The sequence below is a fragment of the Tachysurus fulvidraco genome, chromosome 26 (genome assembly GCF_022655615.1).
Source record: "Tachysurus fulvidraco isolate hzauxx_2018 chromosome 26, HZAU_PFXX_2.0, whole genome shotgun sequence".
Lineage (NCBI taxonomy): Eukaryota > Metazoa > Chordata > Actinopteri > Siluriformes > Bagridae > Tachysurus > Tachysurus fulvidraco.
In genome coordinates, this window is record NC_062543.1 from 1,527,893 (window position 1) to 1,539,565 (window position 11,673).

Here is an 11,673-nt window from a genome sequence, read left to right on the forward strand (position 1 = left end):
CGGCCGCTCCGGACTCCACTTCCCATAATGCACTGGTTCACAGTCGCCAGTCGTCAGATCACACTCCTTTGTACTTAATCTCTCTCTCTCTCTCTCTCTCTCTCTCTCTCTCTCTCTCTCTCTGTCCGTCTCTCTCTCTGAGTTCTGATGACACCAAGCCTTTGTTCTTTGATCATGTTTTCCTGCTTTGACCTTGTTTTCGTGCCAAGATTTAAATTTTTATTTTTTTTTAAGTGCTTTCAATTAACATTTTCTTCTAATTAAAACTGAGCTTTATACACAAACCTGAATCACATAAAAAAATCTAAATCAAACAAATACAAGAGGCACAAACAGACCAAAAACCTGAACAGAAAGAAGAAAGGAAAAGGGGCGGTCCTTACTGCACATCGCAATAAGCTGGTTGCTGATTGGACAACAGATTGTGACTATTGTGCTCATGTTTCAGTCTGTTATCTCGCTAGAGCAGACCGTACGAGTTCTGTTTACTCGAATCAGTTGTAACGTTGAAGTGATTACGATTAAAAGTGGTTTATTTCGAGTAGGTTAGCATTCTGTTCATTTTCTCTTATTATGCCTCTTTTCCACAGGAAAGAACCGGGTGCTGGTTCAGAGCTAGCGCTGGTGCTGGTTCAAAGTTGGTTCCACTTGAGAACCTTCTAAGAACCGGTTTGCCTTTCCACCGGCTAGAGAGCCATCACAGCGCAGAGTGTGACGTCACTGTATACGTGTCACCTGTCCCAGCGACGTTAGCACAGCAGCGGCAAACACAAACACAACAACAATGGTGGATGTCGCTTTACTGTTAATGCTCATGGCTTTGTGAACCTAACCTAAGGAAAAAGTTAGCCTTAGCATGTAGCTACCTACTATCATGTGTGCTGATAATGTATCATATCGTGGTAAAGTAAAAGTGTATTAAACATTAGTATACTTAAGGTACATTATCAAAGGCACTAACAGTAGTCCCGCCCACAGCTCCTGACGCAAGCGGTTCTTAAGTCTAGACCAGCAACATTTTGGTGCTACTTAAGAACCACTTTTCCTGGTTCGGAGCCGGTGCTTTGGCGGTCGAAACAGAAAGAACTGGTTCTAAATTAGGCTCCGAACCTGCACTCGAACTGCCTCGGTGGTAAAGGGGCATTACACCGTCTTTACTCCAGTAGCTTAAACATAAAGAATAATTAAATGCATTTTGTTTAATTTATACATCCTGGTGTTACTGTATGTAAAGTGACATTAAGGATTCGGATCCAGGCTGAAATAAATAAATAAATAAATAAATAAATAAATAAATCAAACCATTTTTTTTTGTTTGTTGGTTAATTTAAGGCTGACTTTTTCTTCCTGCTCGATCCTTCGCTCGCCTTCATTAACGATTTCTGTCTACTTTGCGCGAGAACACTCGTGTTCAGCACACCTTTATCTTTCCACTTCCGAACGTTTATTTTTTCCGTCTCTTCTTCTCTCTCTTGTCATAAATCATGTCTCCTTTGTGGGGAGTGTTTACCTCGGCGTCCGTGTTCAGGGATTCGACTCGCTCTGATTGAGATTTGGACGCTCAGCTGACGGCGGTTCAGGCTTTGGGCAGATTTAATTAAGATTATGAGGTGAACTGGGAGGTTATGAGTACAAACAAACTCTCACTATCTGATGCATATGTGACATTAAGCAAAGAAAAAAAAATAATGGGATTATTGACATTCTTCTCGAGCCAAGCCAAAAATCTCTTTGAGGGTAAGTGAGAAATATTGCTGAGGAAATTGCTCGTAATTATTTTCCTTATGTTTCTTGTTTGGATTTCTTAACCGTCTGTAGAAACGTCTGAGGTTTTCCTGGTGAAAGAGTACAGAATAAATATCATTTCACGGACAGAAATAAAGCGTAAACACTGTCCTGTTTATATACCGAACTCCAGATTTACTGACATGATCGATTCCTCACGGTTTATTTAATACAAGGAAACATCTTTCTCCTACGATTCCTTCAGCGATTGCTTACTTTTTAACAAAATTTGTTAATTCTGACCAAAATACTGTATATAGGACTAAAACAATATACTAGACTAGAGTTCATATTAATAGAAATTCCATAATTTGTGACACGCGCTCTTTTCCGTTCTACCCTATTGGCAGTCTCTGAGAAACTACATGCTACTAGATCAGCCAAGCTTCGTGTGTCCTCATCCCCTTCGACCTTCCAGCGACGTTTGATACGGTCAACCGCAAGACTCTCATGTTCATCCTCAGGAGTCTTGGAATTTGCAGATCAGTGTGGGAATGCTTTGGTTCCTACCTGGAACATCACTCAAATCAGGAGAGCAACATCTTCTCCACGCAGACTCTCCACTGGTGTTCCTCAGGGCTCAGTACTTGGTACTCTCTCACATGGGGTCTCTTACCACTACTCTGCTGATGATACACAACCTAGGGTATGTTCTGCTTTACTCCCACAGATACCACAGCTTGTGCTCAGATCTCAGCATGTCTGGCGGACATACGGTATATCACGGATGACGGCTCATCAGCTGAAGCTCAATCCCAGGAAAAGTGAACTGTTGGTTATTCCAGGTGATTCGTCTCCAGGTCATGATGTTGTGATATACCTACACAACGATCTGATCTGCTCTTCAGCCGGTGCTCATAACCTCGGTCTAATCGTAGACAATCGACTGTCCTTTTCCTCACGTGTTGTTGACGTGACACGCTCATGTCGGTTTCTTCTCTACAACATCAAAAGCATTCACTTGTTTTTCTTCACACAGGCTGCTCAGGTGCTTCTTCGGTCCCTCGTCATTTGGAGACTGGAGACTACCGTTGCTCTCTCGGTCAGATCTTCCTCTGAACACAATTTGTCCTTTGCAAAAAGATCCTGAAGATACGTTCTCGAACTGCCGAAGTTCTCCACGCCGCCTCACTGCTGCGCTCCTCCACCGGCTCCTGTAGCTGAACATGTCCTGATGTTTGCCTACAAAGTCATAAACAGACCAACTTCTTCTCACCACAAAGTTCTCATCACTCCTCACACTGCACCTGACTCCATCAGATCTACCAGCACTGCTCCACTGGTCCCACCATCTCCCAGGGTAAGAGCGACGTACACATCAAGACTCTTCTCTGTTCTGGCACCAAAGTGGTGGAAAGAACTCCGTCTAGATGTCCAAACAGCCGAGTCACTGACCGTCTTTAAACAACGGGTGAAGACCTTCATCTTCCTCAAACACTTTATTTATGGTTTTACACAGATGCTGTACTTCATCCTAACAGAGTTTTTAGGTCGATGGTATCTTAAGTCTGTGTCCTAGTGACCCAGTGTCGGAGTTTTCACCGATAAAGAGTTTAAAGCACTTTTGTACATCGCTCTGGATTAAAGACGTCCGCTAAATCTCAGAAACGTAAATATTAGCGACAGAACCGTCGTAACTTCCGTACACAGCCGTTCCTTCTAAAAACGTGGACTTCACGTGGAATCCGTGAGGAACTTCAATGGCTTTAAAATATTGATTCCTCAAATAAAATATTCACTGACGGATGTTTTGGATGGTAGGAGCGAACGATAAGGTTCTAAGATAATAATGCGTTAATAAATCATCAGAACATCTGTTTTTCTGGCTGCCAGATGACGCAGAAACGTGCGTCCCGGATATCCGAAGCCAAGGAGTAGAAGTGAAAGTCTTTCGAGGTTTCTATTTGCGGAGTGTTTATTTGAAGCTCTCTCCATCTTCTTGCTTGACTCATTTCTTCCCACACGCCTCTCAGCGTTTTTTTTTTTTTACCCTTTTTGCTTTTCTGGTTTGTGGATCGATTGTTTTGATTCAACAAATGGACCCTAATAACTATAAAGTGCACTTTTTTCTTTGCTTTTATTTTTATTTTTGCAAACCTCCAGCACGATGGTGAGATCCCATGATGTTCTGCTGAGTGGATTTTAGATTTCATCACGTGTCTATTTGCAGTGATTTCCTTCTCGATATGAAGATGTTCGCTGGAGATTTTATTAAATAAATCAGTCAGTGCTAGGAGACAGGCGTTATATCGAAAAGAAGCAAACTCATAAATTATGACTGATGATAAATGAGCATGAGAATTAATAAGGGAATAAATGAAGTGTCACTTTGTCTTTGGGCTTGAATGCATCACGCCTCTAGATCCTATAAACAAACAAACAAACAAACAAACAAACAAACAATTACTTACTGTACATATGTTACACATGCAGGAAGGAACATTGCTATAAGCTCACATCTGACATGAGGTTTTGTGATTTTGTACACGTCTGGCAACGCAACAGCTTTTGTTCTGTCACTCCAGGGAAGTTGGAAAAAAGAGACAAAGATATTAAATAAATTTTTTTTTTTTCTCAGCAGACAGATTGCCAGATGCCGGGGTATTGTCGTTCCCGACGGACGATGCTGCCGTCATGTGCCGTTTCCTTGGCAACTGATTACTCGCACCGTCAGGGTGGGGTGGTGTGCTGGGGGACCGGGGGCGAGATGGGAAATAAAGTTTTGGATTCTGGCCATGTCTCTGATGAAAAAATAAACAAAACAAGACCACAGGATGTGTTTCAATCTCAGCCCTGTGATGTCACACGCCGGTGTCCTGTAACGGCACAAACACACTTCCTGTATATTAATAGGTTTAAGGCGCTTTAAAAGGTACTAGTGTAAAATGTCTATTAGAAGAAAGCAAAAAGTGTTAATTTTAACAAACAAACAAAATGTTCATTCATCTTCTACCGCTTATCCGAACTTCTCGGGTCACGGGGAGCCTGTGCCTATCTCAGGCGTCATCGGGCATCGAGGCAGGATACACCCTGGACAGAGTGCCAACCAATCGCAGGGCACACACACACTCTCATTCACTCACACACACTCATTCACTACGGACAATTTTCCAGAGATGCCAATCAACCTACCATGCATGTCTTTGGACCGGGGGAGGAAACCGGAGTACCCAGAGGAAAACCCCGAGGCACGGGGCGAACATGCAAACTCCACACACACAAGGTGGAATCGGGAATCGAACCCCCGACCCTGGAGGTGTGAGGTGAACGTGCTAACCACTAAGCCACCGTGCCCCCTTTTATTTTTCAAAAAATTATTTACTTATTATTGAATTATTTTGTATTTATTATTTATTTCTCATGTATTAAACTTATACACATTATTAACTTCCTCTGTTATAATCAAACACTTTCATACATAGACTCATAGCCACACCCATATTTCCATATATGGACTGTGAGATGTGTTTTTACAGTACTTGTGTCATTTAGAAAAGAGTTGATTCGTGATTCACAAATCATATACATGTAGCTCGAGCTTTGCTACTGATCCATTAAACTTTTTTTTCTCCTTTTTTCTTCCATTGCACAGGATTAACACAAATACTTAAGCTTCGTTTCTGTCCTCACCGCTAAGATGATTAACCTTGGTGAGTGGCAGTAACTTAAAATGGCTTCGTTTATCATTTCCAATGGAGAAATAAAAGCCTGGCTTTGAGGCACACACACACACACACATACACACACACATACACACACACACACGAACACACACACACACAGAAAGAGCTTCGTTATATCAATACACTTTTACTAAGTGTTTGGCCTCTCACAGTTATTTGAGCTTAAAGAAACCTCAGGTGTCTGACCTTTAGCGACAGGCTGCTGCGACGTGATGCTATGAAATATTTATAACCTTTTTTTTTTTTTTTTATCAACACAAAAGTTGGAGGAGTGAAAGTGTGAGCATTTTTTTTTCTTTTTGAGAAAAACCGTGACATCCACACGGTCTTGTTCTGACCTTAAGCATGTCGTATTTTTAGCACCTGTTATACGTACTCGAAGGCCACGTTGTCACTACTACAGTAGATCATTTTAATCCTGCGGTTATGCAAATATTTATGACATCATTCGTATTCGAACCACTTAAACATTTACACAGGGCTGGGAAAGTCCTAAACGTTATAGTTAAAAGTTATGTACAATTTGCACATAGCAACATAGTCAGTAGGAATCGGTTCTAATCTCTTCTTGCATTAGCAAAGAATAACACAGTTAAATATAGCTAGTCGATGTTAGCAATTTAGCGGAGCAGAATATCGATGATAATTGATCCGAAGGTCTAAATAACAATGTAAGTAGTAAATTAATACTTAAGTATAGACAAAGAACAAAGAACAAATATTATTCCCTCCATAATGCCGAATGAAGCGTACGCACTGAAGCTACAGCTGAAAATAACTCTGTATAGTATTGCCAAACCCCTAGCTGCTAACTGTTACCATGGTAACTTACCGTGGCTATCTACTGATACCAAATTATTAGCACTTTAGTTCGATTAGTTGTTTTGTGTTTTCTTTTTCCAGTATCTGATCCAGCGATATTAGACCTCGGTACCAGTAACGCTGAATGTAAACGTACGGTATGATGTCATGCTAACGTGAGATAAACCGTGTACATATCATGTGTTGTGAGTTCAAACGATAACAGATGTTCCATATTTTGTTCTTGATATTCGACCCCAATCGGTCATTGGTAAAAAAGGAGAACCACGATGTGCTTTACTTTAAAATATCTTTTGAGAAATGTTTTTGCAGAGTGGTTTAAGCTAACGATGCTAGCTAATGCACATCATTTGAAATCACCTAGCTAAAGTTAGACAAGCCTATTAGCCTATAAACACAGATAAATAAATATTCCATGAGTGATTAATACTACCTAGTTATGGGAAGTCATGGCCTAATGGTTAGAGAGTCTGACTCCTATCCCTAAGGTTGTGGGTTTGAGTCTCACCACGACTGAAGTGCCCATGAGCAAGGCACCGAACCCCCCCAACTGCTCCCCGGGCGCCGTAGCATAAATGGCTGCCCACTGCTCCGGGTCTGTGTTCACGGTGTGTGTGTGTTCACGGTGTGTGTGTTCACGGTGTGTGTGTTCACGGTGTGTGTGTGTTCACGGTGTGTGTGTGTTCACGGTGTGTGTGTGCACTTTACCTAGCCGTATGTCACGTAACTTTACTTAGCGTCTTAAGCCCTATTCGGACGGGATTAGTTTTACGTGGGGACGTGGGGGGTAAAGTAATTATTACCAGAGCTTCTCTGTGATTTTAGTCACGTCCGAATGTGCCATCTCGGTAATCATCACGGACAATGTCAGTAAAGATTACGGCGACTTTTACCTTCTGTAAAAAGGTTCGGAAAAATGACCTCAGGTAATACTAATCTTGTCCGAATAGACCTGCTGTAAATATGTACAGTAAAATTCCGTCATTTCCTGTTTAAAAGTAGTTTTTGGCGCGTTTTGCAATCATGGAGGTGCCATGTTGTCTGTTTGCGCACGTTCTAACAGGAAGCGACGTCATACGCACATGACGACAAGGAGGTTTCTGTTGTGCGTAAAGTGAGTCACCCCTCCCACTTCTGCTAGTTTTACTGAGATGTCTTGTCCCGTGGAAATTGGCCAATTAATATTACAGACGTCCTGAGGTAAAATCGCATTACTCCACGTCCCCACGTAAAACTAATCCTGTCCGAATAGGGCTTTAGTATCGGTTTAATATCAGCGAGTGTAAAAACATGTGTAAAAATATTACATCATCACTGCATCTCTATACAAAGCCCATCACAGGACTGTATACAGGGACCGTGTCCAGATGTGACATATGACATTCTCCTTTTAAAGCCTGATGGGATTTGAAAGAATGGTCAACCTTTTCGGATAGCTGGTTCTCTCTCTCTCTCTCTCTCTCTCTCTCTCTCTCTCTCTCTCTCTCTCTCTCTTTTATCAAAGCATTATCGGCCAGAGCCGAGTGCCGGCCCAAACAGCCTGTACACACCCGCCAATAAAGCAGCCACTGGAGTGCAAAGAATCTCTGGACTCTCGGGCGAATGCTTTTTGCTCTTTCCCTTTTTTTTTGTGCTTCAGTAGCTGTGCCAGAAATAAAGTCCCAGCACTCAGACAACAGAGACCTAACAACAAGAAGGAGTGAAAAGTTACAGCAAATACACGAACTAGACCTCGACCTCAGGAGTTCTCGGCTTACAGATACTCGCTTCTGATAGAACCGGGCCGGTGCTCGATCTGAATGGAAAGTAGTCTTCTGGAAAAGCAGGAGAGACGACCAGATCTAATCTTTAACTGCAAGCTGGAAATCATTTCACTGGACATTTATGTTGTCGATGGTGGAGGTTAGGAAGGAGTAGTGGATCCCGACAGCTTTAATTAAAAAAAAAGAGGTTCCACTTAGCACCCCTAAAGAGATCAGTTTTTCAGATAAACTTTAAGAACCTTTAAGGTAATTGTGTTGTTGTTGATGATAATGATGATGATGATGATGATGATAGTGGTGGTGGAGGTGGTTTTGTTGTTGATGCTAGTGGTGGTGGGGGTGTTGGACTTTTACAGTTAGACCGTATTACAGCCTGAAGGTGGAGCTTCATAAACATGAAGAAGAATCAATCAAATATTGAACCATCTAAAAAAAAAAGAGAGAGAGAAAACTAATGTACCTTTAAGGGTTATAGATTTAACCCTTTTAACCTCTCTAAGAGTTTATAACACTATGGATATTGATTGCTGCATTCTGGAGGTTAAAGACCTTGCTTAAGCCTCAAGGTTCCAGAAGTAACTTGGTTAATCTTATATAAGGTTCCACCGAATAGTTTAAAAGTTCCTCGGTTTGTTTCTCTAAGTATTCTAATATGAACCTGACAGGGTTTCAAGTGGACTTGCTTTGGGAAGCTACTGTGAAGCCGGCCTCAGTGGGACAGCCACAGAACTCTTAAAGGTTCTAGCTATAACCTTATTCTTAAGAGTTTATACAGTTTGTTGTTTGTTATCTATCGTGGTCCTAAATAGCCATGAACCCTGGAGCATTCTGGTGAAACTGCTGTAGAAAGATGGCTTTTTAGAGAACCCTCAAGGCTTTTTGGGTAGTTAAAGGCTCTGTGCTTTCTGAACAGTTCCCTCTCTGAGACTGAAACCAGTGTTGGGTTCTACTGAGGGATATTATGGGTTTCCTTTCAAGGACAACTAAAGAACTTTTAAAGGTTTTACATGTAACTTTTGATTCATCATTTGCTTTGCTCTACATTTATATGTTCTAACTCTTCAGATGTTCAGAGAACATCAGTTGCTTTTTATATTCATGGGTTCATCAGTTTGTTACTCTTGGAGAACCTTTAAAGTCGCTACAGTACATCTGGCTATTTGTTAAAGGTTCCATTTGGACCCTTTTCTTAAAGGGGTTCTATGTAGATTCCCTGATAAGGAATGTCCAAATAGACAAACTGTATGATAGATGACTTCCTGAGACTGTAGATTAATTGAAGCACCAATTAACCCCTTTTGATTAAACTCTTTTTCTCTAGGAATCTAATACTTCTGAGTTCGGACAGATCAACGGATGACTAGTAGCGTCCATTTTTTTGGTATTAAAAGAAACAGAACCTGTAAATAACCATAAATCATCACTTTCAGCTCCAAAATGGAGCTAATGTTTTGACAAGGATCCCAATCTGCATATACAGAGCTGTAAAGGATGGGGCATCGGAAATAGATAAAGATATCGGCTGAGCCGGAGCTCGATAGAAAATAATTGGCAAAACGTCCATGACCTACTTTAGATCAATGAATGTCAATAATTTAGAGCTACAAAAAAATCTGAAAATTACTGCAGAGGTTGTGAAAGCAAAGGAAGGCCAACCACACGACTTCAGCTCCGGCTAGAAAACTCGTAATGGGTTCTCTAACAAAGCAGAACATCATACATAGATTCATCAGGGTCAGTGAATTAAAAAAAAAACTGCATGAATTTTGGATGGAGGACAAGCTTGTGGTTGAAGTTTTTTTTATTTTTTTTTATAACACACAGTTAACATTTATTCTTGTCATAAGCTCAGGTTGCTTTTCAGATTTTCTCTTTTTCAAGCGGTTAACCGTGTCTTCTGTCCGGTTTGTCTAAATGGAGAAAAAAGGAAGGGAAAATGGAATAAATAAATAAATAAATAAATAAATCTCATGCACTTCACGTATTTTACATTGCTTTAAATTTGATTTGATGTAATTTCCAAGAAATGTAAAGTCTTGTTTATAATCGATCGATTGATTGATTGATTGATTGATTGATTGATTGATTGATTGATTGATTGAACCATAAACCTGCATGTAGCATGTTTTAGTGTGAGTTGAAATGAACTAAAATGAACATTTGTCCAAATGAATTTGCTGTCTCAGCTACACTAGCTAAACAATTAGAAAGAAAAGGTCAGAGAAATTTAAACAAAATGTTTTCCTTTGGATGTAAAACCATCAACATGCCAACCAATAAACCCTGTAGCGGTGTGGAATGTTCAAGCGTTAGCATAAAGCTAAAGCTTAGCAGAGAGCAAAGAATTGGAAAAGTACGAAAGAAATGAACTGGAATTCTTTTTCGTTTTGTATTCTTCTAATCGAAGAAAGAGAGAGAGATAGATAGAGAGAGAGAGCAAGAGAAAGACAGAGAGAGAATTACGCTCAGAAAGTAATACACATCCAGAAACCTAGCCCATGCTAAGCAAAGAATCTCCTATCCCCTCTTCACAGCCTCTTTGTACTCATTTAAGCTGCGATGATTTATCGCCTCAGTCAGATCCGTCACTGCAGGTGACTAAATGGAGGCTTCCCAGAGCCAGCCGGGATGGGTCTGAGCTGAGAAAATAAAGATTATGATCTAATTCGACTCCAGCGGTCTATGTGGAGCCCCGATCCGGTTGTACACAGCTAATGGAAACAGAAGCTGAGACAACGATGGCTCGGCGAAGGCAAATGGCTCGTTAATGAAGACTAATGGAGGAGATGGCACACCGAGCAGCTAGTTTAAAGAGAGATTAAAGCAACCACCTGAGAAGGAGGTGCAGGTTGAGCTAAGCTAATTATGCTAACACTGGAACAGGGATCCTGTAGAAAAGAAGGTGAGACACCCGGTTTGCCAAAGGAAACGACGTCAGCCGGTGTTGGGTGGGATTCGGGATACAGTATGAGCGATTCTGTGCCAGAGAATGACACTCAGCAGACTATGAAATATGAACTTGATTAAATTGAGCAGCATGAATATTTTAGCAGCTGTGATAAAGAGGATAGAAAATAACATGGGCCACGAGCCACTGGCACATGCCAACCTCGTAAAATGAGGTGTGATGTCACCAGGGGGACTAAACCTTACCTAACGCTCTCCTCCTTGCTCCACGATTCACATCTCGTCAAACCAGACTTTCACTCTTAGCTCTTTATGGTATATTATTGTATAGTATTGTGTATTACAGTCAGGAAAAGGAAGCTAATGCATGCTGAAAAAAGTCACCAGAACACACCATCTGGCTTCATATTAATCGTAGGTAATTTGCATATTCATCAAATCATCGTCGTGCTTATTTGCATATCAAGATGTGTTACAGGAAGCAGGAAGATTTTCTGAAGAGTTTTAAACGAGTAGTAAAGAATAGATCAGAATTTGTTTCTCAAGGAATCGGGTCGTCTTTGGTTACGGCACCACGAAGAAATCGTTTATGGATTAAAAAAAATTCTATCATTTCTATTATGAAGCGATTGTAGAGGGAATTTGGGGAATTGACACAAAGTATATGGGTAAGAATGGGATTAATTGCTTCCATTAATACAAAATACTAAGAA

General features: G+C 40.9%; 1 long non-coding RNA gene across 1 annotated transcript in view; it reads left to right on the plus strand.

The window, feature by feature from the left end:
• LOC113645714 overlaps positions 1-325 on the plus strand; it is a 2,742-nt gene extending 2,417 nt beyond the window's left edge. Inside the window, exon 3 of the long non-coding RNA XR_007139673.1 lies at positions 1-325. This exon is cut by the window's left edge and continues 63 nt beyond it. This is a non-coding gene — a long non-coding RNA (uncharacterized LOC113645714).
• Positions 326-11,673: the final 11,348 nt, after the last annotated feature.